Genomic DNA, 26,794 nt, shown 5'->3' on the forward strand with positions numbered 1-26,794 from the left:
GCCAAGCATTAATACCTAAGTATTACAGAGTATTACTTGTAAAGTGCGTATTTGAATGAAGGGGCTACCTATTTACAGCAGTGTAGTAGTAGTCTGGATTAATTGTATGTTAAAGTTATAGACAGATTTATACATTGTTTTTTGAACATGGTAATATAATTTGATTCTTTATGATCAAAAAATAATGAATGAGAGTTTTGACAATTTCACATGAAAGTCGTCACAGTGGAGTTCTATCTTACTCAGGAGTTGGATTCTTAATTCAGTAGATAAGGCAAAAATCACTGTGACACTATTTTTTTTTTTGGCGGTACGCGGGCCTCTCACTGTTGCGACCTCTTCCGTTGCAGAGCACAGGCTCCGGACGCGCAGGCTCAGCGGCCATGGCTCACGGGCCCAGCCGCTCCGCGGCATGTGGGATCTTCCCGGACCGGGGCGTGAACCCATGTCCCCTGCATCGGCAGGCAGACTCTCAACCACTGAGCCACCAGGGAAGCCCACTGTGACACTGTTGTCTACCCAATATCTACTTTCTTCTTCCTCCTTAGTGACAGAGATTTTTCCTGGATAGTAATATGCTCATCAGAAATCACATTTCTCAGCTTCCATTTCAGCTAGGGACAGTTAATGAGACCTAAAGTGGACCTTATTAGGAGGGACTTGCAGGAAAGCAATTTAAGATTGGACAGACTGCTGGTGAGTCCCATATTGCCCTCTCTACCTCTCATATTTCCTGTGTGGGATGTGAACTTGATGGCTGGAGCTCTAGTAGCCATTTTGAACCTTGAAGTAACCTTAAGGATGGAAGCAGCACTAAGGATGGTAGAGCAGAATTAGGAGCCTGAGTCCCTGTTGACACTTAAGGCCATTATATCATCCCTGCACTGCCTGTCTCTAGACTACTTTCATATGAGTGGGTAATTTCTTGTTTTTTAAAATGCTATAGTTAAGTCTCTGTTATTAGTAGCTGAATGCACTTCCTGATACAATTTTCCATAATCCAAATCACCTTAAAAAAACAACCTGGGAAGGCACCATGTTAGAGACCAACATATCTTTCAACAAGACAATTTTGCCTCCAGCACTGGAACACATTACTATTCCTATGGTTAAGCACTGGATTTACACATAATTCTGTGAAATTATCACACTATAGAAGTCACATGATATTTCAAAAGAAACAAGAGAGTCACATTTTCCATATCCCATTCACTCTGGATGCAGGCTCATTGAATGAGGTGGGATATGTTGCCAGAATTAGCAAATAACAACAGATAGAAGCCAAGTTAAATTTGAATATTAGATAAAGAACCAATATACATTTTAGTATAAGTATGTTCTATGTAATAATTATACTACAAATTTTGTTTTTGTATCTGAAATTCAAATTTAACTTGTCCTATATTTTATTTGACAACTCTAGATGGGGGACAGAATTACTAATACTATTTAAATGATCATTCTTCTTTGCCTATTTATTTCTGCTAGTTCCTTCTTTTTCCTTCTTTTCTTTTCCTATCATACAGTTGAATTTATTTAAGTTAAAGATGTATCTAAGATTCGGTCAATTAGGTTCCAGTGCTGATGAAGGGGAAAATGATAAGAATGACATAAATGTCAAAACAAGGGCTTCCCTGGTGGCACAGTGGTTGAGAGTCTGCCTGCCGATGCAGGGGACACGGGTTCGTGCCCCGGTCTGGGAAGATCCCACATGCCGCGGAGCGGCTGGGCCCGTGAGCCGTGGCCGCTGAGCCTGCGCGTCCGGAGCTTGTGCTCCTCAACGGGAGAGGCCACAACAGTGAGAGGCCCGTGTACTGCAAAAAAAAAAAAAAAAGAAAGAAAAGAAAAGTCAAAACAAGGCAAAATTAAGCAATGCATTTTTTAAGAGAAGTATACATAGTTGTCAAAATTATAAACAATAGCAAGGAAATAATTAACATAAGATCCAGGATTGTGGTCAACCCTGAGGGTGGAGAGGTACTATAGAAGGTACACTAAGGGCTTCTAAGGTATTGGTAATTTACTATATTTTAACCTGCATGGTAGATACAGGAGTGGTTGCTTTATTTTTTTATTATTAATCCTTAAACTGTAGGCATGTTTAATCTCTTTGGTGTGAATAATGCATTTCACAATAAAAATGAAAAACAATGCCTTTATAACCCAAATTTATCATATCCTAAAATTATTCGCTGTTTGTAGACTGTCTGCCCAAGTGCAGCCTTTATGACACATTTTTTCTAACTCAATGAAAATGAAAGTTTTTAATTATATTAATTGCCATTTAATGTTGAAATCAAACTTTTGTTTTCTTGTTCAGGTGTGTTTGCCAATTTGCAGATGGGCCAGTTTCTATAAATAGATGTTCTTGTTTTACATAAAGCATAGATATAAATTGCCTAACTGCACCTTATATTTTAACACATAATAGCTGTGTGACAGGTACCAACTGGATAGATGCCATTTGTTAAGTGGCTGTGATATATACCAATCTCTGCTGCTGAATCAGAGGTGGCCTATGCAAAATTGCATTTGCACCATTCAACCTTGAATTTGGCCGTAAGGCGCAGGCTCCTACGGAAGTAATATGTCAAACTTCAGATATTACATCACATTTTTGGGAAAACATGAAGAGTGTCCAACAGGCACTCCTAGTAGATCAAGTCCTTGATTTGATATTTTAGTAGGATTTGATACAATGCCCTTTGCTGTGTGCTGAGGCATTAGGAAGCATACTGTAGGAGCATAATAATGATACCTTCTATATGCGCAAATCGTTTGTCTGTTCTAAACCCCAGTTTGTGCTTCAATAAATATGAAGGGTTTAACTAAGTGATGCTAGTATGTTTTGATTCCATAATTTCCATTTGTCAAAGCATCTTTACATGCATTAGTCCATTTGATTTCCCAACAACTTTCTGAGGTAGTTAAGGCAAAATATTGCTATCCTCAGTTTAAAGCTGAGGAAACTAAGGCATGCAACTCCAAGGCATGGACTCCAAGGCATGCAATTCATTTTAAGCAAATGGACCAGTGGGATAGACTAGAGATCTCAGACACAGACCAACACTTATATTGAAAGTGTTACAGAATACCTGATGTATAACAGAAGTACAATAGCATTACAGAACAGTGGGGCAAGCTTGGACTATTTAATAAATAGTGCTGAAATAAATAATTACCCATATGGAAAAAATGAAATTGGATCCCTACTTCACACTATATACAACAATCAATTCTAGATGGTTTAGGGGCTTACAAAAGACAAAACTTCAGAATAAAATACAGGAGAATGTTTTTGTGACCTACTAGCAGGGAAGGATTTCTTCAACAGGACAAAAGGTTTACACCATGAAAAGGAAAATATTAAGTTTGACTGCATTAAAGTATAATTATAAAATAAAAACCAAGTGGATGGATTAAGAAATCAAGGCTTAAGTATATTATTTGAATTTTAAAGTTCACTTATGAAAAAACTAAAGACTATAACAACAATTTCAAGGGAGAGAGAAGGGGAGATAGAATTAATGAATTAGGGTCCCGGCTGCATCTTGTCTTGAGAGAAGACAAAGGAGCCAAATTCATCATCTTTCCTCGTGGGCAGCCTCAAAAGATACAGATTACAGTTAAGAAACCAAGAACTAGATTAATGGAATTAACCCCAAAAGTCCCAAACACAGAAAAGTCAAAGGTCTGAAGGAATGTGTCTTGGAGCAAGGGGCAGGCAGGGAACATTTTACTTTTTATTTTGTACCATTCTGAACTGCTTGAATTTTTATTTCATGTTTATATATTTCCTATATAATAAAAAATACCTTAATTCAATGAAGAGGACAAATGTGACTAGGTTGGAGGCTTTGAACTCACGTTCTAGCCAGAACTCCCTAGGTTATACAAGATGATCAAGTTGGCAGGGCAGATATTAAGCATTGCATCTGTTAAGTCTGGACAGTTCATTGCATTTTTGAAATAAGGCAGAACCAGGTTGGAAAGTGTTTAAATCCTTCTCTCAAGTCTTCTCTGTTTACATGATTCATAGGGAACAGATGGCCCAGCTGTCTGTATTTAAGAGAAGTGGGTGGTTCCTGGTTTGCAATCAATGAAGCAATAACGACAACAATTTTAAGTAAACTGGACCCCATAAAATGTTGTTTTAATTTGTGAATGAGATGGAGGCACAAAGAGAAGGTAGGCTGATTGGAGTCTAATCTGCAACATATTCAGGAAAGGGTCTTGAACGCTGAAGCAGCTAAAAACCTCACTAACCCTCCCTCTCCAATATGCTGGGGAAAGGAACTTTGTCCTTGAGTGCTCTCAGACACACGACCCAACCAATGTAACAGTGTGGCTGTCATTTTGTTCAAAATCCCCATATTCCTTTCTCATCAAGGCCCAGGTAACATTACTGCTGCTTAGAATTGGCTGACCTTGAGAGCTGGGGAGAAGAGAGATCTTTATTTCTACCTCCCAATACCCTTAGCATGTTGAAGTGTTATTATTTGAATACTCTTAACCCACTCCCTTCTGAGAATGCCTCTTCGTGCCTTCTCTCAAATTCCTGTTGAATAAATGTGGAAAAGGAAGGAGTTGCAAGGATTAAGAGCAATGATGAAAATACATCTTGCTCACTTTGGAACGTATAAATACATTCATACCATTCTTAAGGTGCCTTTTATTTATTGAGTATTTAAAATGTCTTATCAGCACGCCAATAGCATTTTAAAAGGGCAGGTTCTCGGTTGGTAATGTGTGCTTAATGGCCCATATTTCAGCTGTGTCTATATGATTGCAGCAGATTTGTTCACTTCAATTGACCACATCCTGGTAGGATGGTCAGCATTCAGCTGGGTGGTGAATAGCAAGGGATGGAATTACGAAAGCCATCTACTTGTTCTGGGCTTTCCGCCTTAGACTGACCTTGGGATGTTGCAGAAAGACCTCCTTTAGAGGGGAGAGCAGCTCTTCCCAATCGCAAAGATCTTAGTCCATGAACTATAGATGTGGAGGAGGCCTGACTGCTGGATAACATTTAAACTTCCTAGCCTGTCACTTCCTGCTGCTTCTTCCATATACCCTGTACTCAAGCCACATTGGACTATCAGTGGCTCTCAGTGAGCCTGTTACCACCTTCTTAGGGGGTATTTGGAAATGTGTGGTATTGATTTTGGTTGTCAGAGCATGGAGGACTCAACTGGCATTTATGGGTGGGAACTGGAGAGGTTAAACAACTTGTAAGGTACAGCATAGAATTGTCCCACTCAGTGGAGTGCTCCATTGAGACACACTGGACCAGTTCGCAAGAAGGTAACTTTAAAAAAATAACTTTACTCACATGTGTAAAGTTATAATATACATAAATAATGTATATTAATGTTAAAAATATGCATACAAAAATATACATACATTAATGTTAAAAATATACATACAGTGTATGTATGTATAATTCATACACTATATATATAATTCACCCATTTGAAGTATATAATTCAGTGGATTTTAGTAAGGGCCTTGCTTTTTTATGCCTCCATATCTCTGCTCAACTTCTGCCTATGATCTTTCTGACTATAATCTCCTTTCCTCTCTTGTCCACATGAATATGTAAGACTAATTCTAAAAATTCCAGCTTAAATGACATCTTTGATGCTTTTTCAGGTTACCCAAAAAGAATTTGCTTCTGTAAGGCAGGAACTGGCAAACTTTTTCTGTAAAGGGCCAGGTAGGAAATATTTTTGGCTTTGCAGATCATGGTCTCTATTGCAGCAAATCTGCCATTATAGCACAAAACTATTCATAAACAATAAGTAAATGAAAGGGTGTGACTATGTGCCAATAAAACTTTATTCACAAAAACCGGTGGCGAGCAGTTTGCAAACCTCTTCACCAAATCACTTTGTTCATACTTTGGTTATATCACTCAACACACTGTAATGTATTTAGTAGTATATATGTTTGCCTCCTCCATGAGACATGAATACCTTTTTCACTGTGGTAGCTGCAATTATTAATACAGTGCCTGGAACATAGTAGGTGATCAATCCAAACTGGTTGATTGGATGAATGCTGTTGCAGAAAGGCCTGGGAGCGGTATTTCTAGCTTGCTACCAAAATAACCAAACCTTTTGGCTGTGTCTAATACAATTCACCTTGTATAAAAACTTATCCTTTGTAGCAAATCGTAGCTTTTGGCATCAAATCTTAAGTCCCTTGATTTGGCCAGTTCTGGAGAAATTTTATATTACTAGATCATAGAAACAAATCACAATCAGGATACTTAACTGCCTGCCACATAGAAGCCACTGAATGTCTCTAAGCAGGGCTTGCACCCTTCAACTGACTACTGAACCCCCCACTCAAAATTGTCTTGATATTTTACAGTTTCACACTTCTGCATGACCTGCCTTACCACTAGTGGAGGTTAAATTTGTGATTCCCTACTTAGAATGGGGAACCACTGAGGTAGTGATGGCAAATAGGCACTTTTACAAAATATTTCTAATGGCACTGGGAAGAGTGAAGAGAAAGATGGAGGTAAGAACATCAGTCAGAATGCTATTTCAGTGATTCAAACAAGAGACAATAAGGAGTCCATCAACTGATGAATGGATAAACAAAATGTGGTATATCCATACAATGGCATACTGTTCAGTCATAAAAAAGAATGAAGCAGTAATTCACGCTACAACATGGATGAGCATTGAAAAAAGTATGCTAAGAAGTCAGTCATAAAAGACCACATATTATATGATGCCATTTATATGAAATGTCCAGAATGGGCAAATTCATAAAGACAGAAAGTAGATTAGTGGTAGCCAGGTCTTTGGGGAGGGGAGAATGGGGAGTGACTGCTAATGGGTATGGGGTTTCTTTTGGGGGTGATGAAAACATTCTAAAATTAAATTGTGAGGATGGTTGTAGAACTCTATGAATATACGAAAAATCATTGTATTGTGTACTATTTATTTAAAAAAAAAACTTTTTGGGGGGCCTTACCGCATGGCATGTGAGATCTTAGTTCAAAAGACACTCAGAGACATGTAAATGAAGCAGGTTTAATTCAGGTGAAGGTACTCTGAAACAGAGTATACCCATAAGTAAAGCAGTAAGAGTTCTTGGCATATAGTAAGTACTCGAGATATATTAACTGTAAATATTTTTACTCTCTCCTATACGTGGGGTTTTCTCTAGAACTTTCTGGATTTGGTGCTCTTTTCCATCTTTATCATGTCAAGTGTGTTAGAGCATTAAACTTCAAATTAGGAAACTTGAATTTTAGATCTTGATTTACCACATGCTAATGTGACTTTGGGCAAGTTGATTTACTTCCCTGGACCTTAATTTCCTCATCAGTAGATTCTGGGAGTTGACTAGAACTGTGTTTTTCAAATTGTGCTATGCAGCTGCTTCAAGGTCCAAAGATATGGAGGAGGTGTTTCTTTTTTCTTGCTCTACCGGGTTCTACTGATATTTGCTTTATATATTGGAATTCTGAACAAAAGTTTGCTTGGAGAAAGAGTTCTGTGGAGCAACTAGCTACTCTAAATAAGGTCAAGACATCTAGTTTACAAGAGGTCTATATCAGAGTCCTGAGAAAATTATGCATAGCTCATTAATGTGATGAAGTGAACAGCATGTCCTTTGGAGTCATGGGCCTGGCTTTGAATCTTAGCTCCGCACATCTCTAGCTGTGTGAGCTTGGCCAATCACTGTACTTTTATGAGCTTCAGTTTCCTAATCTGTAAAATGGGGGTATAATACAAACGTCAATAGAGTTGTTGTAAAGATAGAATTAGTCCAGATGAGGCTAACGCAGTGGTCTGCAACCTTGGCTATGCCTCAAAAAGCACCTGGAAACCTTTTTCTTTTTCTTTTTTTTTTTTTTTTAGCGGTATGCGGGGCTCTCACTGTTGTGGCCTCTCCCCTTGCAAAGCACAGGCTCTGGACGCGCAGGCTCAGCGGCCATGGCTCACGGGCCCAGCCGCTCTGCAGCATGTGGGATCCTCCCAGACCAGGGCACGAACCCGCGTCCCCTGCATCGGCAGGCGGACTCTCAACCACTGCGCCACCAGGGAAGCCCCCTTTTTCTTTTTTAATGTGAATACTTATGCCACATTTCCAGAGACTCTTATTCAGTAGCTCTGGGGTGGGACTGGGCCATCTAGATTTTAAAAAAACATCCCTTTAGTAATTCTGATTCACAATCATGATTGAGAACCACTTGGGTAGGTATTCTGGGCAAGTTAAAGAACAGGATAGGTGTCAATAAAGAGATAAAGATAGCAATTATTAATCAACAATACACATAACTGCTCCTGTTAAAGATATTAAACAGCTAAATCCATCAGCATTAAAGACCTTTTCAATGTTTTCAGGCAGCCTGCTTTGGAAGTTTTGCAATCTTTCATCTCATTAACTTTCCCTTTCTCTTGGGTCTTGTTTGGCTGTTCTGTCATTCAGAGTGATGGTGATACTTAACAGTAGGTACAGTTACCACCCCTGCAAACTGCATAGTGTGTCTTTGTGGAGGGGAGGGAGGAGAATGGTGCCAAGGATGTTGGGATGGAAACCCTAAGGGAAAAAGCTTAGAATAAGGAGTGTGTTTCCAAAAGCTCCAGCAGAGCCATGCATCTGCAAATCAGTTACACGCCAGCCAGGTGGAACTTCACTGCAGAATCTGTCACTGCAGAATCTGTTGTCTGCAGTGGGTTTGCTTGTGGATCAAGGCATGTCCATCTCACAACTGTGTGTGTTGACCCAACGCTGAATTTCACCAACTGTGAAACTGACAGGGCAAGAAAGACACCGTCTACTCGGTTGGCCGAGGCTGACCTATATCAAGGGGCTCTCTTTCTCCATTAATTTGTTTAGAGCATCCCAAATTTTAAACTCCATCTTAATGCTTATCTTCTCATTAATCTCTTAACTACTGTCCTCTCGGCAAAGAAACACCAAGACAGAGCAATCATTAGTCTTGGTCAGAGTGCTCTGTAGGTGTAACACAGAGAGAAGAGGCTTCCTCAGAGGAGATATCAACTGGGAAGTTTTACAGAGGCTCAATAGACAACTTCCAAAGCTCTGATTCTCACTTTCATTTAAAATCTAATGCTTCAAGGCCTTATGCTTCCTTTTTTTAAATTAATCTATTTATTTTTGGCTGTGTTGGGTCTTCGTTGCTGCGTGCGGGCTATCTCTAGTTGCAGTGAGCGGGGGCTACTCTTCGTTGCGGTGCGAGGGCTTCTCATTGCAGTGGCTTCTCTTGTTGTGGAGCACGGGTTCTAGGTGCGCTGGCTTCAGTAGTTGTGGCATGTGGGCTCAGTAGTTGTGGCTTGCGGGCTCTAGAGCGCAGGCTCAGTAGTTGTGACACACGGGCTTAGTTGCTCCATGGCATGTGGAATCTTCGCAGACCACGGCTCGAACCCGTGTCCCCTGCATTGGCAGGCGGATTCTTAACCACTGCGCCACCAGGGAAGTCCCAAGGCCTTATGCTTCTGAGTAGGTGGGCTTTTGAAGCTGTGACAATATTCCCTGTCATGGATGACTTTACATTTAGTATGTAGCCAAAGCAGTAAGGGCAAAGTAGTGTATGATCTGAAGGGCACCAAGAAGCTCCCCTCTTTTCCCAAACCTTCCTTCCAAAAAAATTCATCACATCACTTAGTTTTAAATTTTTCCTGGATCAGAAATGAAATTAAATGAATCTGTTCTTCTTTTAAAATGCAGAGTCCTGAGATCATTCAAGAGCTTTCAGTCATCCCTACCTTAGCTTGAATTAATGCAGTCAGGTTGCTTTACACCAGTGTTGGATCTGCACTATAAAGACCAGGAATTTTAATGATAAGCAGGGAGAATGGGAGCCTGGTTTGTAAACATGGGGGATGGAAGAACTTCTTGGTGGAGAGGAATGAAACAGTGGCCAACCAGAGAAGAGAATTTGGGAGAGGAGAACAAGGGGGTTGAGTGTACAATCCTAGGTTTCAAAAGAAACGAATACACTTCTTTTCAGGTTCACATTAAACTCTCATCAGTACTTACTAGCCTTTGGCTCCATAAATTATTTTGAATTATTGTCAGCAGCAAACAGAGGAAGTCATTTTCATCAGAATATCTCAAATAGTCATAGAAGCATCAGAGCCTTCCTCTAAGTTTGGCCTACAAGGCTTCTGCTAGTTTCCATTGCCTTTGACTTTTACCCACTCTTCTGCTTCCACATGGCTGTGCCTACGTCCAATACCCAGGTTACTCTGCTTAGCAAAACTTTGCTGACACAAGGCATCTGTTGCTGTTTGGCTTTTTCTCCCGTGGCCTTTTTTTAAAAAATTTATTTGTTTATTTATTTTTGGCTGTGTTGGGTCTTCGTTGCTGCGCACAGGCTTTTCTCTAGTTGCGGTGAGCGGGGGCTACTCTTGGTTGCGGTGTGCGGGCTTCTCATTGTGGTGGCTTCTCTTGTTGCGGAGCACGGGCTCTAGGCACGGGGGCTTCAGTAGTTGTGGCACGTGCGCTCAGTAGTTGCGGCGTACGGGCTTAGTTGATCTGCGGCATGTGGGATCTCCCGGACCAGGGCTCGAACCCGTGTCCCCTGCATTGGCAGGTGGATTCCTAACCACTGCGTCACCAGGGCAGCCCTCTCCCGTGCCCTTTTGTTTCTTAGGTTTTCCATGCTGGGGAATGAGCGATTTGAGGAGGGAAGATTTCCCATTTAGGGCTTTATCCCTTAAACTCCATTTAAATGCTCAAGTGTCCTAAAGTCCACATCCCCTGAGTTAAGAAATGGACTACGTAGCAGAGAGTGCAGGGGTGGGGGCTACACAGCAGTTTTTCCTAAATGGTTTCGCTAGACGTCTTCCTAGGGGCTAGGGAATGAACTAGGATGGCCTGTTGAGGGCCCCTACAAGGCTCCTGATCCTTTGGTTCCAAGAGAAATTGCTCTGTTTCTTTTTCAGGCTGTCATTATGAGGTTGGATGCCCTGATTCCCAGTCTGCTCCTAACTGCAGAAGTTTCAGTAATAACTTCCCTGAGCTCTAGCTTCTAGAAAACTGGCAGCAGGCAATACTTTACTAGCAATCAACCCAAAGCAATCTCCCTAGAACCAGAGGCCATCAGGAATCAGACTATGTCTGAGAGGACTGGAGACAGGCACAGCATGGATGTACATATACAGCTCTGCCTCTCTCCCCTAGTTGTTTCCCTCAATAATAAGCTAAACCTAGGAGCAGAGAGAAATAGACTCCTAAGGGAAAAAAAATGATGCAATGTCATTGCACTGTTTTCCCATGAAACCATTATCCCAAGCGATCTACATGTTTTCTGTTTAACTAAGAAGGGCCTTACTTTTCACAATGTCAATTTTAAAAGCAATGATTTATTCATATATCCACTCCAGATTATTATGTGAGAATTTCCATTCCAGTCTGGTTCATAGAGGATACTCACTCCAGCTCCAAGTAAATGCTTGACTTACTCAAATCATGCAAACCAAGGGTCTGAAGGCAATGTCATACGTATCTGATTATAAATGCCACTGGATGTAGGGCCCTAGAGTACTTCTATGTGATGCTGTAATGATGGTTGACATTTATTGAATGCTCTGTGTCAGGCACATTTCCAAGCGCTTTATATGAATTAATTTATTCAGACTTTGCAAGAACTCTATGAACTAGGTAGTATTATTATCCTCATTTTACAAACGAGAAAACTGAATGACTGAGAGCAAGTAATTTACCTAAGGTCAAATGGGGTGGTAGAGCTGGGAACTGAAAACAGATAGTCTGGCTCTAGAGCCTACACTTTTTTTTTTTGTGGTATGCGGGCCTCTCACTGCTGTGGCCTCTCCCATTGTGGAGCACAGGCTCTGGACGCGCAGGCTCAGCGGCCATGGCTCACGGGCCCAGCCGCTCCGCGGCATGTGGGATCTTCCCGGACCGGGGCATGAACCCGTGTCTCCTGTATCGGCAGGTGGACTCTCAACCACTGCGCCACCAGGCAAGCCCGAGCCTGCACTTTTTAATACTGCACCATGGAGCCTACTGTGACACAAGCCACATAATAGGCACTTTAGAAAAAGAAAATGTGGCTGTAAAGAAATTAAACTGGTTTAATAAATAATGTTTAAACATCAGTTTAATAAACTGATGTTTTTAGTGTTCCTCACAGTTATCACGTCAAGAGGCCATAGTGATTCCTATAATGCTGTCATAAATAATTCCTTTAAGAAGAATTTTCTCGTGCAATCTTCACAACCCTGTGAGACAGATAGAATGGCTATTATAACTCCCATTTGAGATATAAGGCAGATGAAGCTCAGGGAGGCTAAATGACCTGCCCCAACATCCCACATCCATGGATTAGAAAACTTAATATGGTTCAGATGGCAATACTCCCCAAACTGATCTACAGATTTAACATAAACCCTATCAAAATCCTAGCTGCCTTTCTTCTTTTCTTTTCTGTAGAAGTTAAGAAGCTGATCATAAAATTCTTAAGGAAATGCTAGGAAACCAGAATAGCCAAAATAGTCTTGAAAGAGAAGAACAAAGTTGGAGGACTCATACTTCATATTTCAAAACTAACTACAAAGTTGGACCCCTACCCCTCACCATATAAAAATTAACTCAAAATTGTTCACAGACCTAAATGTAAGGGCTAAAACTATAAAACTCTTAGAAGAAAACAGAGATGCTAACCTTCGTAACCTTGGATTAGAAAATTTTTAGATATGACACCAAAAGCACAAGAAACCAAAGAAAAAATAGCTAAGTTGGATGTCACTAAAATGAAAAAAAACATTTGTTCTTCAGAAGACCCCATGAAGAAAGTGAAAAGACAACCCACAGGATGGGAGAGAATATTTGCAAGTCATATATCTGATATGGGACTTGTATCCAGAATATATAAAGAATAATTACAATTTAACAATAAAAAGACAAATCATCTAATTTGTAAATGGGCAAAGACTCTGAATAGACATTTGACCAAAGAAGTTATACAAATAGTCAATAAGCACATGAAAAGGTGCTCAGCAATATTAGTCATTAGGGAAATGCAAACCAAAGCCACAGGATACCATTTCACACCGACTAGAGTAACTATAATTAAAAAACAAAAACAAAAATAGAAAATAACAAGTATTGGTGAGGACTTGGAGAAATTTGAACCCTTACACATTGCTGGTGGGAACTGTAAAGCAGTCCATCAGTTCCTCAAAAAGGTAAACATATGACCCAACAACTCCACTTCTTTTTTTTTTTCAGGAGATTTGAAAACATATGATCACAAAAATAATTGTACATGAATGTTCATAGCAGTATTATTCATACTAGTCAAAAAATGGGAAAAATCCAAATGTCCATCCACTGATGAATGGGTAAACAAGATGAGTATACCCACTTCATTCAATAGAATATTATTCAGCAATAAAAAAGTATGAAATACAGATAGATGCTACAACATGACAAACCTTGAAAACACTATGCTAAGTGAAAGAAGCCAGTCCCAAAGGAATGTGTATTATATGATTTCATTTATATGAAATGTCCAGAACAGGCAAATTCACAGACACAAAAAGTAGATTTGTGGTTCCCAAGGGCTGGCAGGTTTGTGGGAGAAGGGGGAGTGACTGCTAACGAGTATGGAGTTTCTTTTCAGGGTAATGAAACTCTGAAATTAGATAGTGGTGATGGTTGTATGACACTGTGAATATATTTTAAAACACTGAATTTTATACTTTAAAAGGGTGATTTTTGTGGTGCATAAATTATACCTTAATAAAGCTGTTACTAAGGAAGTGACTTGTCCAAAGTCACAGAGCTAATGCATAACAGGGCTGAGACTTTAATTCAGCACAGTTCTCTTCTAACCTATACTTTGAATCTTCATTGGTTACTCAAAAAAGACAACGTTTGTTATGGCCTTCCTCTGATCAAAATCCTCTGGGGGCCTTCTCATCAAATAGAAACTCCTTATCATAACATTCAGCTTTGTTTTACCTTGCAATCTTCACTTCTACTAATAATTCATTCCTTAAACATTAACTGAATCCCTACTATGGACACCTCCACTTACTAGGACTGAGGATAGGAAGTTTGGGTACCTGTCCTCAAGGATTTAAAGTACTAGTAGGGATGATAACCCCCACTCAGATAACTACAATACAGGCTACAATTAGTGTTGTGGTAACTCAGAAAATGGAGAGAACTTTTGGCTAGTGTTCAAGTGTGTTTGTAGGTGAAGCGGGTAGTAGAAGGGAAGGCTTTTGTTGAGGAAGTAGCAGTTGAGTTGGGCCTTTACAAGGAAAAGACTCACCACCCAGCATAGACAAAGGTAGTAGAATCCAGGGCAGGTTTGGGGAAAAGCAAGAAGTCTGGTTAGCTGGGAATAGAGTGGATAGAAAGAGAAGTGGTGTGAGAGAGGATGAGAAATAAAATGGAGCCAGATCATGGAAGACCTTGATTGCCGACATAAGGTAGTTGGGCTATGCTAGGATGTGGTGTGGAGTGAAAAGACCATGGTCTTTGGACACAAACCTGAGTTCAAATCTTGGCTGCATCACTGATCAGGCTGGTGACTTTGAGTAAATTATTTTTCCTGATTTTCAAAATTGGAATAAGGATATCTACCTCATCTTGGTTGTGAAAACTGAATGTAGTAAGTAGCTCTTAGGTGTTAGGAGAACCATTGGTAGATTTGGGCAGAAGGATAGAGGAGGTGATTAAAGCTATGCTTTAGGAAGGTTCATCCATCAGAAAAGGGAAGAGGGAGGAGGTAGGTAATGAAAGAAGCCAGGAGGCTGCCTCTGTACAGTTCAAGTGAGAGATCACATAATCTGATTCCAAAACTACAGCTGTCAGCTACACTGATGAGATCTCAAACAAAGATGGTGATAACCAAAGACCTTCCAGAAGTGGAATCAACAAGATGTTTGACTGATGAGGAAAAAAGGTGTCAAAGAGGACTCTGTGCTTTTGAACTTAGCTGAAGAGGAATTTTATTGCAATTGACAGAGCCCGGAAGGTCAGGTAGCAGAACAGGTTTGGCACAGTGCTGGATGAGCTAAATTTTGGACTTCTGTGAGGAAATAGTAATTTTATGGAGACTGAGGGAGAATAAGAGATTTGGAAGTCATGGAGGGGACTGGAGATGCTAAAGCAGTTTAGGGAGCTGTTGAGTTGGGGGCTTAACAAAGCCTAAAAGGCACTGGAGCCCTGCCTGGGAAAGGTGCCAAAAAGAAGGTGGGTGTTTTTCAGAAACAATTTGGCATGTTTCAAAATTTGCCTGAAGCAGGCCAGGACTATTCCCAAGAGAGGAGCAAGGGATGTAGAATTCTCTTCCTCTTTCTTGTCCTCTTTACTTCTATGTTACATGGCCCCAGCAACTAATATAGAATAAGAATATAGCGTTGTCAACAAACACATGAAAGAATGCTCAACATCATTAATCATTACAGAAATGCAAATCAAAACTACAATGAGATATCATCTCACACCGGTCAGAATGGCCATCATCAAAAAATCTAGAAACGATAAATGCTGGAGAGGGTGTGGAGAAAAGAGAACCCTCTTGCACTGTTGGTAGGAATGTAAATTGATATAGCCACTATGGAAAACAGTATGGAGGTTCCTTAAAAAACTACAAATAGAACTACCATATGACCCAGCAATCCCACTACTGGGCATATACCCTGAGAAAACCACAATTCAAAAAGAGTCATGTACCACCATGTTCATTGCAGCTCTATTTACAATAGCCAGGACATGGAAGCAACCTAAGTGTCCATCAACAGATGAATGGATAAAGAAGATGTGGCACATATATACAATGGAATATTACTCAGCCATAAGAAGAAATGAAATTGAGTTATTTGTAGTGAGGTGGATGGACCTAGAGTCTGTCATACAGAGTGAAGTAAGTCAGAAAGAGAAAGACAAATACCGTATGCTAACACATATATATGGAATTTAAGAAAAAAAATGTCATGAAGAACCTAGGGGTAAGACGGGAATAAAGACACAGACCTACTAGAGAATGGACTTGAGGATATGGGGAGGGGGAAGGGTAAGCTGTGACAAAGTGAGAGAGTGGCATGGACATATATACACTACCAAACGTAAGGTAGATAGCTAGTGGGAAGCAGCCGCATAGCACAGGGAGATCAGCTCGGTGCTTTGTGACCACCTAGAGGGGCGGGATATGGAGGGTGGGAGGGAGGGAGACGTTAAAGGGAAGAGATATGGGGACATATGTATATGTATAACTGATTCACTTTGTTATAAAGCAGAACCTAACATGCCATTGTAAAGCAATTATACTCCAATAAAGATGTTAAAAAAAAAAGAATATAGCATTCCAACTACTACTATAGTATTATAATTCAGGTACACTGGAGGATTAATAGGTTTCTTAATGGGATGGCTGAGAACCTGAGAATTAATGTATAACATTAATTAATGTATAACATTAATTCTATAGGAAAAAATGTGTTTTGAGTTCCAAGCCATTAAACCTGTGGAATACATTTCATTTGTATGCTGGGGACGGCTTGTATCAAAGTCATAGTTAAAATCCTGTTCCACTGCATTCAGCCCTTCTAGAAAGCTAGATGGTATTTAAAGCATATAGGAAAAAAATCTGTTCTCCATGTGGAGGCTCCAGTATCAGTTTAATCAGATGGTTGGCTGCTAGTCCATCTGCTCAAGGGCCCTGGTCATCCACAGCTCTTGAAGGGATCATGCCAATTCACTTAAAACAGGAGGCCTGGGCTTCCCTGGTGGCGCAATGGTTGAGAGTCCGCCTGCCGATGCAGGGGACACGGGTTCGTGCCCCGGTCCGGGAAGATCCCACATGCCGCGGAGCGGCTGGGACTGTGAGCCATGGCCGCTGAGCCTGCGCGTCCGGAGCCTGTGCTCCGCAATGGGAGAGGCCACCGCAGTGAGAGGCCCGCGTACCGCAAGAAAAAAACAACAACAACAACAAAAAGAACAGGAGGCCTGTGGGTCAATGATTGCCTCTCTTACCCTGGGCCTCTAGCTACTGCCTTCTCCTAGGAGAAGTCAGTTGATAGAAGGCTGCGTTGGTTTAGCTGCCGTTCTGCAGGCCTGGGAACATACTGGGCATTTAGTGCCCATTCAGGACTCCTCTGTACCCTGATGAAGGAAATGCCTTTGTAGTGTCCTCTTACTGGCAACCCACAGTTTTCTGTAGTCCTGCCTTGTCAGTTAGCCACCTGGCAAGTGCCTCTGGTCTCTCCATGCCCTTCCTCCTGAACATTAGGTTTTGTGCCACCTGAGGAGCTAACTGACAATTAACTGGCGATGGGAATCACACTAATGCTGGAGAAGGAAGCAACATTAGTCCCCATGCGGCTGACCCAGGGCCTTACTCTTGTACAGCAGCCATTCTCCTTCTGATGGAGGTGAGTCAGAAGAGAAATACAGGATGTACAGTATTTCTCAGAAACATTAAAGTGACTCATTCTGTCCAGAGGCACCTGTATCTGGTTTGCATTTTCTTCTGCTAGTTCCACATTCCAAAAGACATTTCTGGGGAGGCAAAATAGTGCCAGATTGGGTTGACTATAGGTACGGAAGTTTCAGGGGCAACAGTAGAAATCACACTAAACTTATAATGCTATCGTATTTAAGAAGAAGACAGATACCAACTGATAAGAATCATTGGGACTTTTTGAGATTCCTGTGCTTTAGAGGCAGTAAACAAGAAATGTATGGACCAGACCAAAGCCCAGCTCCAAGCAGAATCCATTGCTCTTTCCTCCATCAATCCAGAGTAATTTGCAGCACTGAATTATAGTTATTATGTAACTACATATTCTGTAACCAATCTCTTCCAGATTATGATTTTGATACTTCATTCAATAATTCTTCCTGAATTACCAGCATCAATTACAGGTATGAGCACAAAAAGGTACTCAGTTCTGTTCAACAGTACACCTACCATATGTTACCTACTCTACTGCACATTGAGGGATGAACTAAACATTATCCCTGTCCTCAGGATGCTTAATGTGTAGTGGCAGATGTAGAAATAAAACCAGATTTTAATATAATATGTTACAAACACACATTAGGTGACACAGGTACACATTGGAGGTGCACTTAACCCAACCTGGGGATTCAAGAAAGATTGCCTGAAGGAGCTGACACATGAACTAACCTTGAAGGCATGCTTAGGATTAGGGCGGGGGGAGGGGAAGATGAGAGAAGCCTTATAGGCAGAGCGAACAGTGTAGTCAATGGTATTAGGCATCATGACGTGTGCAAGTAACTAGAAGCAGTCTGAATTACTAAAGTATACAGTTCCAGGCATGGAGTCAAAAGATGGGGCTTAGAAGGTCTGTTAAAGAATTAGAGCTTTATCCTATAGTTGTGGGGAAGATATTTAAGAATTGAAAGCCATGGATTACTCATTTGTTATTCAGAGTCTACATATGAATTTGATAGAAAATTATCCAGAGATCTCATCTGAAAGACAGATGATAGGTATCAGGAAATCAAATATATTTAGACACACACACACACACACACACACACACACACACTCACACACAATACTGCTTTTTAAAAAGATCAGGAATGTGGTCAGAGATTTATGTATAAGGACATTGATATAGCATTATGTATAAATGGTGAGAAATTAGAAACCATTTAAATGCCCAGTGGTAGGGGAATCATTAAGTGAGCCAAGGTACATCCATAAGGTGGAGAATTATGCTGCTATTAAAAAGTCATATTTTGGAAGAGTGGATAATGATATGGAAAATGCCCATGAAATACAACCTTAACAAAGCAACAAATATAGCATGATCCCAATTTCAGGAAACACACACACAAAGGAAATCTTAACTCTTGGGGCTAGGTGGTCAGATTACAAGAGATCATTTTTCCTTATTTTTAATTCTTCTATGTTGCTTTTAAGTTTTCTACTGTGGACATGTATTCTATAAAAATAGCACTAAATATCATTTGAACATCAGTGATATAAATAACAGAAATGGGGAGAAGTGCCCTTTAGACTCACCTTTTCTCATCTTTTCTGAATTTTCTTTTTTTGTTGTTGTTGGTCATATTCACTCAATCCATGAGAGACAAAGATGATTTGGAGAGGCTTTTATGAAGATTATCAGAGTAAATTAAAGGGCTGGAGCATAGAGCTTGTTAGGGATGTTTAAATGAACAAGCACCATGGGGGAGAAAATCCACAGTGATGGAATATGACCAGTTAGCAACTGGAAGATATTCAATGGGAAGACTGAAGACTAAAGAACAGAAGATTAAATTGCAACTGGAGGGATTTAGGATAGAGATATTGCAAACACTACTGGTAGTACAAATTGTTAAACCCTGAAGCAAGAAATGATTAGATACTCAGCTATGTGGGGTGATTTTAAGTCTAGATTTATTTAAAGGTAAGGGGATAGATGAAATGGCCTCATGCAATCTTTTTCAGCCAACAAAATCCTATCATTTCATGTTTGAACAGGATATAAAGAACGATGGCAGCATCTTTTTAAAGGGAGAATGGACAATTAGAAGTGAATGGGAGCTGGGAGCCATTTATATTTTCATCCCTATCTTCTGCCATGTCCACTGGTAGGAGGCTTGGATATAATCAGGGCACAATCAAGTATTATCTGTTATCAGCATGTAATGATGACAAGTGGAGATTTTTTTTGCCATAGTGCGGTGAATAATTTTCCAGTTTCTTTTCAGAGTAGTGCTTTACTAGCTCTTAAAATATACCATCCCCAAGGACTTCTAAGTGACAGATCCTTCAAACGCGAATCTTGGAGCTGGAGCCCTGGGAGGTTGGCTCAGGCCCAGGGACCCATTTAGCTGATGCTGTGTTCTGAAATCACCCTGATTGTGATGCGGAGCTTCTGAGTGCCAAGTCTTATGCACTCAATGACTTGACTCTGAAAAGTTAACAGGAACCCAGGAAGCCTGTTGCAGCACTGTGAACTATTGCTGTTGTTCAGCTAGGGAATTGTTGCTGTGAGTTACGGGTCTCTATGCCCCAGACAAAAACACTGAGCCCAAAGGGAGTGCTGATCTTTGAGCAGGGGAAAAGGGCAAGTACCCCAAAAGCACTTGAGGATAAGAGCCCTCCTAGGTGTAACGTCAGGAGAAGTGAGAAAGTCCCCCTTACTTCTGAGGGATTTCTGGTAAAGACTAATAGATACCTGAAATCCCTGTAACATGAAAAAGGGCATTCTTTAATTCTACAATCAGAGCTAAGATTGCTCCATAAACACTCTTGGGAGAAGGAATAGGGTGATGGCATAACTCAGCCACAGAGGTGAATGTGCAGGCAGGGGGCTCTACTGAGTAAGTACCTGAGATAGAGGCTATACTCTCTCTTCAGTGATGGGGGCTCAACATAGAAGCAGGGAGAGGCACTGGAGGGTCTGATGGACCTATCCCCCTTCCAACCTTGGCCCCAGGGCAGCATATCAGAATCTGAGTGCACGTGTTTATGTACATGGGGGCACCTGTATGAATGCACATGGGTACAGGCTCATTATATTTAAAGACTGTGAAGAAATATTAACAAACACTTGCTGAGCTCCCAAGTATGCCAGACCCTGTACACATATTCTTTCAGCCAGTCCTTACAAAGTAGTTAGTATTCCCATAGTCAAAAAACCAAGTCAGAGAGAGGAAATTGCTTGTTCAAAGTTTTCAAAAGTAGTGGAGTCTGGAAATAAAACCAGGTTGTGGCCTAGGTTTCCAACTTAGATTTACAACATCTCCAAATGAGATAATAGAATTGCAATCCAGTTTGTGTGTGTGTGTGTGTGTGTGTTAAAAGTGTTAATTCATGTAACGTAATCATTTAGAATAGTAGACACTTTTGGTGACTTCTGTCATATCTGTTGTCTTTATTATACCAAGAGCCTCAGTAAAATGGAACTGGACTGAAGCTCCCTGGACCTCTGAGAGACCCTGTCTCTGCTGCTTTAGAGTAATCACCACCTGGCCAATAAATGATCTCTCTAGAGCATATACCCGATCTTGTCATTCACTTATTTAAGCTCCTTCAGTGGTTTCCAGTTTTGTTCCATTTAAGGGCTAAATTCTTCGCTTTGTCTTTAATAACCTGTCCCCACCTGAGCTGCCTGATCACATCTGCTACTTCCCGCTGAAGAGCCCTGCTGAACTTCTGATTGGCTGTTTACCGAACGTGTCATGTTCTTTAGTAGCTCCATGATCTGACACTTTGGTCCCTCTGTCTGGAATCACTCTTCCTACTTTTCCATCTGGATAACGGCAACTCCTCTTCTAGAATAGTTGTTTAAAGTGCCAGGATAGAGTAGGCATAGGGATGTGGGATTCAGTTTAAGGGCAGCAATATAAGGTTTAACTACATATAGTGAAAACTACACTTGAAAATGTACTAAACCATCCCAAAGTATATTATACGAGGTTTTGTTTCTACAACTTTGTACATAAATATGTATGTGAAAAGTATGTATCATTAAACACTAGAATCACATTCAGGGCAATACAATAAAATGTGAAAGCTCTGAGAAGTGGGGAACTCAGATCCCATGAGGGAATCACAAATGCATGTCTGTCTTCTCACGATCACCCAAATCTGGGACTCACTGAGTCTTCCTGGTAGCCTGAATTATTAAAATTGTTCCTTTGTTTCCTCTCCCTCTCTTCCCACTGTACATACATCCTGTAATGCTATCTCACTATAGCCAAATATTCTGTGAATCTTTTCCTGACTCCCTTAGGCAGTATCAGCCTCAGAGAACTCTATTCATGACTCTACTATAGCACCTATCAGGTCTTGTCATAATTATTTAAGTATCTGTTCTCGCAAGTAGACTGTGAACACCTCCAGAGTATGACCCAGATCATCTTTGTTACTGTATCGATAGCACCAAGACAGTTCTTACCAAAGATAGGACCAGTGCTTCTCAAAGTATATTCCACGGATCAGCATCTGAATTACCTAGAGCACCTCTTAAAATGCAAATTCATGAAAGAGAGATAACAATTTTAATTTAATTTTTATTTAAGGTTCTGATTCAGCACTTCTTGGGTTGGATCCAGGAATCCCTAATCTTGAGGCACTGCCCAGGTGATAATGATACAAATGTAGATGTGGCCTTTTTTCTGATGCCTTCCCCATCTACTTCCCTGTCCCCCATAGACATGACCTCTCCTGTCGCTGTAGGGATGGGAAAGCATTAGAACTGAGATGCAGGGGAGTGTTGCTGGCACTGGAAGGGGATAACTGGGAAGGAGTTGGAAAGATGGCTTGAAGTTTGCCGAGAGGTTTTGCACCCAAGTCTGTGCACTTGCATTGAGGTTGTTACAAAAGTTGTAAAGCAGCAAGAGTAATCATTTTGGTTGACTCCTCATGACTCATTCTATCCCTTTTCCATTGAATTGCAGCCAGGCAAGTTGGGAAATGGACCTCAGCTCAAGGGGTAAGTCTGATTGGTCTGAGGATAAATCCATCCCTTTTGCCAGTTATGGTTCAGACACACAAGCTGCCTAAAATTCAGGTAAAGGTTTATTGGAGTCTTTTGGAAAACTTGCTTTTATCCTTGCTTTTAAGAGATAGACTCTTCCCTTAGTTGTGAACAAAAACGAACATGTGGCTCTGATTGCTGTTGACAAATTTCTCATGACTGCGAGGAGAATCTAGCCTTAGATTGTGGCTGACCTCTGGGTAACAGAGTACAGTGATGGAAAGAATCTGGCTCTTTGGTGACATCTTTTTAAAAAATTGTGGTAAAATACTCAAAACATAAAATTTACCATCTTAACCATTTTGAAGTGTACAGTTCAGTGGCATTAAGTACATTCACAGTATTGTACAATCATCACCACCATCCATCTCCACAACTTTCACATCTTCCTCAACTGAAAATCTGTACCCATTAAAAACTGACTCCCCAGTTTTCCCTCCCTCCAGCCCCTGGCAGCCACCGTTCTACTCTCTGTCTCTGTGAATTTGACTACTCTAGAAACATCATATAAGAGGAATCATAACACTTAGCATAATGTCCTCAAGGTTCATCCATGTTGTAGCATGTGTAAAAATTTCCTTTTTCTTTTAATGCAGAATATTCCATTGTATGTAGGTACCACATTTTGTTTATCCATTCATCTGTCTATGGACAGTTGGGTTGTTTCCACTTTCTGGCTATTGTGAATAATGTACTTATGAACACAAGTGTACAAATATCTGTTTAAGTCCTTGCTTTCAATTCTTTTGGGTATACACCCAAAAGTGGAATTACTGGATCATTCTATGTTTAATTTTTTGAGGTGTTGCTATACTGTTTTCCACAGCAACTGCACCATTTTACGTTCCCACCAGCAATGCACGATGTTTCCAGTTTCTCCACATCCTTGCCAATGCTGGTCATTTTGTGTTTTGTTACTGTTGCTGTTTTTTCTTTTTAACAATAGTCATCCTAATGGATGTGGAATGGTATCTCACTGTGGTTTTGATTTACATTTCCCTAATGACGCGTGATGTTGAGCACTTTTTCATGTGCTTATTGGCCATTTATATATCTTCTTTGGATAAATGTCTATTCGAGTCCTTTGCCTTAATCAGGTATTTGGGTTTTTATTATTGAGTTGTACTTGATGACACTTTTAAACTGCTGAATCAACGAAGTCTGAAGCCTGCTCTGACTTTGTACTCCCAGTTATGTAATCTAGTAAACTACCTGTGGTAGACCGAATAATGGCCCATCAAAGATATCCACGCTCCAATCCCTGAAATCTGTGAATATGTTCCCTTACATGGCAAATGGTACTTTGCAGATGTGATTAAGTTAAGGATCTTAAAATGGGAAGAGTATCCTGGATTATCAGGGTGAGCCCAATGTAATCACAAGGGTCCTTATGAGAGGGAGGCAGCAAGGTCAGAGCCAGAGAAGGAGATGTAACAACGGAAACAAAGGTAGAGTGATGTGGGACCATGAGCATCTAGAAGCTGAAAAAAAGGAATGCATTTTGCCCTAGATCCTCCACAAGAAATGCAGCTCTGCTAACACCTTGATTTTAGTTTTGTAAGACCCATTTCAGACTTCTGATCTCCAGAACTGTAAGATACTAAATTTGTGTTGTTTTAAGCCTCTAAGTTTGTGGTAATTAGTTACAGCAGCAATGGGAAACCGATACACTACCTTACTGTTTAAGTCAGAGCAGGCTTCAGGGTTGGTTGATTTGGCAGTTTAAAAGTGTCACTAAATATATCTCAACAATAAGAAAACAAACCACCTGATCAGAAAAGAGGCAAAGTTGTTCTGTTATTTACAACCAAGAGCATCTTAGTTGATACACCAAATAAACATACAGTAAAATAGCCAAGTCCAGACTCAGTGAATTCTAACTACCTAGCAACCATGTTTAGGGAATTTGATAATGGGCCGTCATTGCATGGCAGGGGACTGATTAGGAAAAGAAATTCTGATGTACATTATGGTTAGAGAAAACTGAACTCGCACTCAAATGTTTGATTAATGAATGAATAAGGTTATTTTTGTTTAATTTGATTACTGGTGTTTATAATTTCCTCCCTGGTTTAATGATTCCGTGGTACTGACCTGTAGGGCTGTGTATTCCTCACAGACGCTGGCTTGGCATGTGGGTTTGCTGGTGAATATGCATAGGAGTTGATTGTTGCCCCAGAGGCTTGTCTTATAAACTCAGACTCTTGAAAAGTCTATCTTGCCTCCCTCCGGGACCTTTTCCTTCCCTGTTATTTGTTGTTAAATCACTAGGCTGAGCTAAGTACCCAGACAACAGATCTTTCTCATCAGGTCCCAGAGGAAAGAGACCTAGTCCCCTCGCCTTGGACCCCAAGTCCCCAAATCACTAATGAAGCATACAGTGTGTAAGTTCCCTAGGCCCAGGTCCTGCTTCCAACTTGAATGGGCAGAAGTTATTGCCTTAAAGCAAATAAACCAAAACCAAAACCAAAAAAACAAATAGGCTTGTTTCCCTTCCTTTCCTGATGTCTAGAGTTCATGTTAATACTGGGTTTCCTGTCTTCGCTCTCAGATGAGAGTATGGGGAATTACGGAGCAGTGCTGAATAGATCATTAAAGACCCTGCAGATTACTGTTAAGGGAGAAGACCACTTTCTGGAAAACATGTAAGCGATCCTTGTGCCTAGAAGTGAAGCTGTTTCCTGTAATAAAATTTTCCATTAATCAGGTATCTGTCTCCCTATGGTGAGCTCCAAACAACTGAAGATATAATCATTTTTCTTCCTAGGCTAGCTAATGATCTAAGTTGGGGATTTTCAGACACTTGGCTTTTCCCCGGTCTCCTCATGTTGCTGGATTTGGGGACTTTTCATAGCACGTCAGCAGCCCCACTAGAACTAAAATATCATCTTTGAAAACTGTCATTCACATTTCAAGAATCATAAGAAATTGTGTATTTCCGTGAAAACAGGTCTCCACTGAACTGCTTGACTCCAAGCTTCAAGGCTCAAGAGGTAGACTAGCTTGTGCAGGTAGAGATCTGCCACATCTCATGTCCTTCACAAATTAACTTCAGGTGCAGAACTTAACTTTCAGCTTGTGCTTTAGAGGCAGATAGGCTTGGGTCCAAGTCTTGGCTCTCTCCCAGTACTAGCTGGACATCATTTTGAGGTTTGTTTAACCACTCCAAACCTCAGTTTCATTATGCGTGAGATGGGGATAATAGAATTTACCTCACAGGGCTGTTGTGAGCGTTAAAGGGGATCACATGTGTACAAATGCTTAGTAAATGTTAAGGGAACTGGAAAATGTTTGTTGAGGCTATTGGGGGGCTAAGTTCCTGCCCTATGATTCTCTAGACTTAGCTGATAAAATCATAATTCCTGACTGGAACCTTACAATAAACTCTTGATAATCATCTCTGAAATTGCAGCTTAAATTCTACAAAGAGAGAGCACAAATCTTGCTCTATGGTATTTCACCATCTCATTTTTGTTGTTGTTGTTCTGCTAATTGTGACTTAAGATAGATTATTTTAAGGAGCAAGCAGCTTCTCTGCAGCAAAGTAAATATTACATCTAACAGGTATCAGGTTGCTATTTAATGTAGGGAATCACTAATCCCACTGGCCAATTTAGTCAAACAGACATTCCATTCCAATTGTGTCACCTCTCACCCAGTGATCACCAAGGGCTAACTCGACCAGGCTGGCTGAACAGGTCGCCCTTTCTTCTCCCACCACTTCATGTGTTGTGTCATATCACCTTCTTCTCATGGGAATATTAAGTCTCGAGGGGAATATGAATCTGTCCATGCTTGAACTATAGACTATAGAAATTAAGGTCAAAGTCTGTTCCATTCCACTTCCAGGGTGGTACATTAGTATCAGTTTCCTAATCTAAAAGAGGTATGTGGGGTCATCTAAATGATCAACACAACCTCTAAGGGTACCTAATGTACACCTCAGAAATGACATTGAGTGGAAAAGGAATTGGCCTTATCATCACCCAATAGGAGGGTACAATGGACCTTAAATCAGTATTAGATCTCAGCACCTGTGCCTTTCTAGCATCACTTCTCAACTCGGTAGTTAGAAAGGAATGCATATACATATATGTGGTTCAGGTGAATCAAAAGAATAGCAAAGAGGACTTCCCTGGTGGCACAGTGGTTAAGAATCCCCCTGCCAATGCAGGGGACCTGGGTTCGAGCCCTGGTCCGGGAAGATCCCATATGTCGCAGAGCAACTAAGCCCATGTGCCACAACTACTGAGCCTGCGCTCTAGAGCCCACTAGCCACAACTACTGAGCCCACGTGCCAC

The sequence above is a fragment of the Globicephala melas genome, chromosome X, assembly GCF_963455315.2.
Source record: "Globicephala melas chromosome X, mGloMel1.2, whole genome shotgun sequence".
Lineage (NCBI taxonomy): Eukaryota > Metazoa > Chordata > Mammalia > Artiodactyla > Delphinidae > Globicephala > Globicephala melas.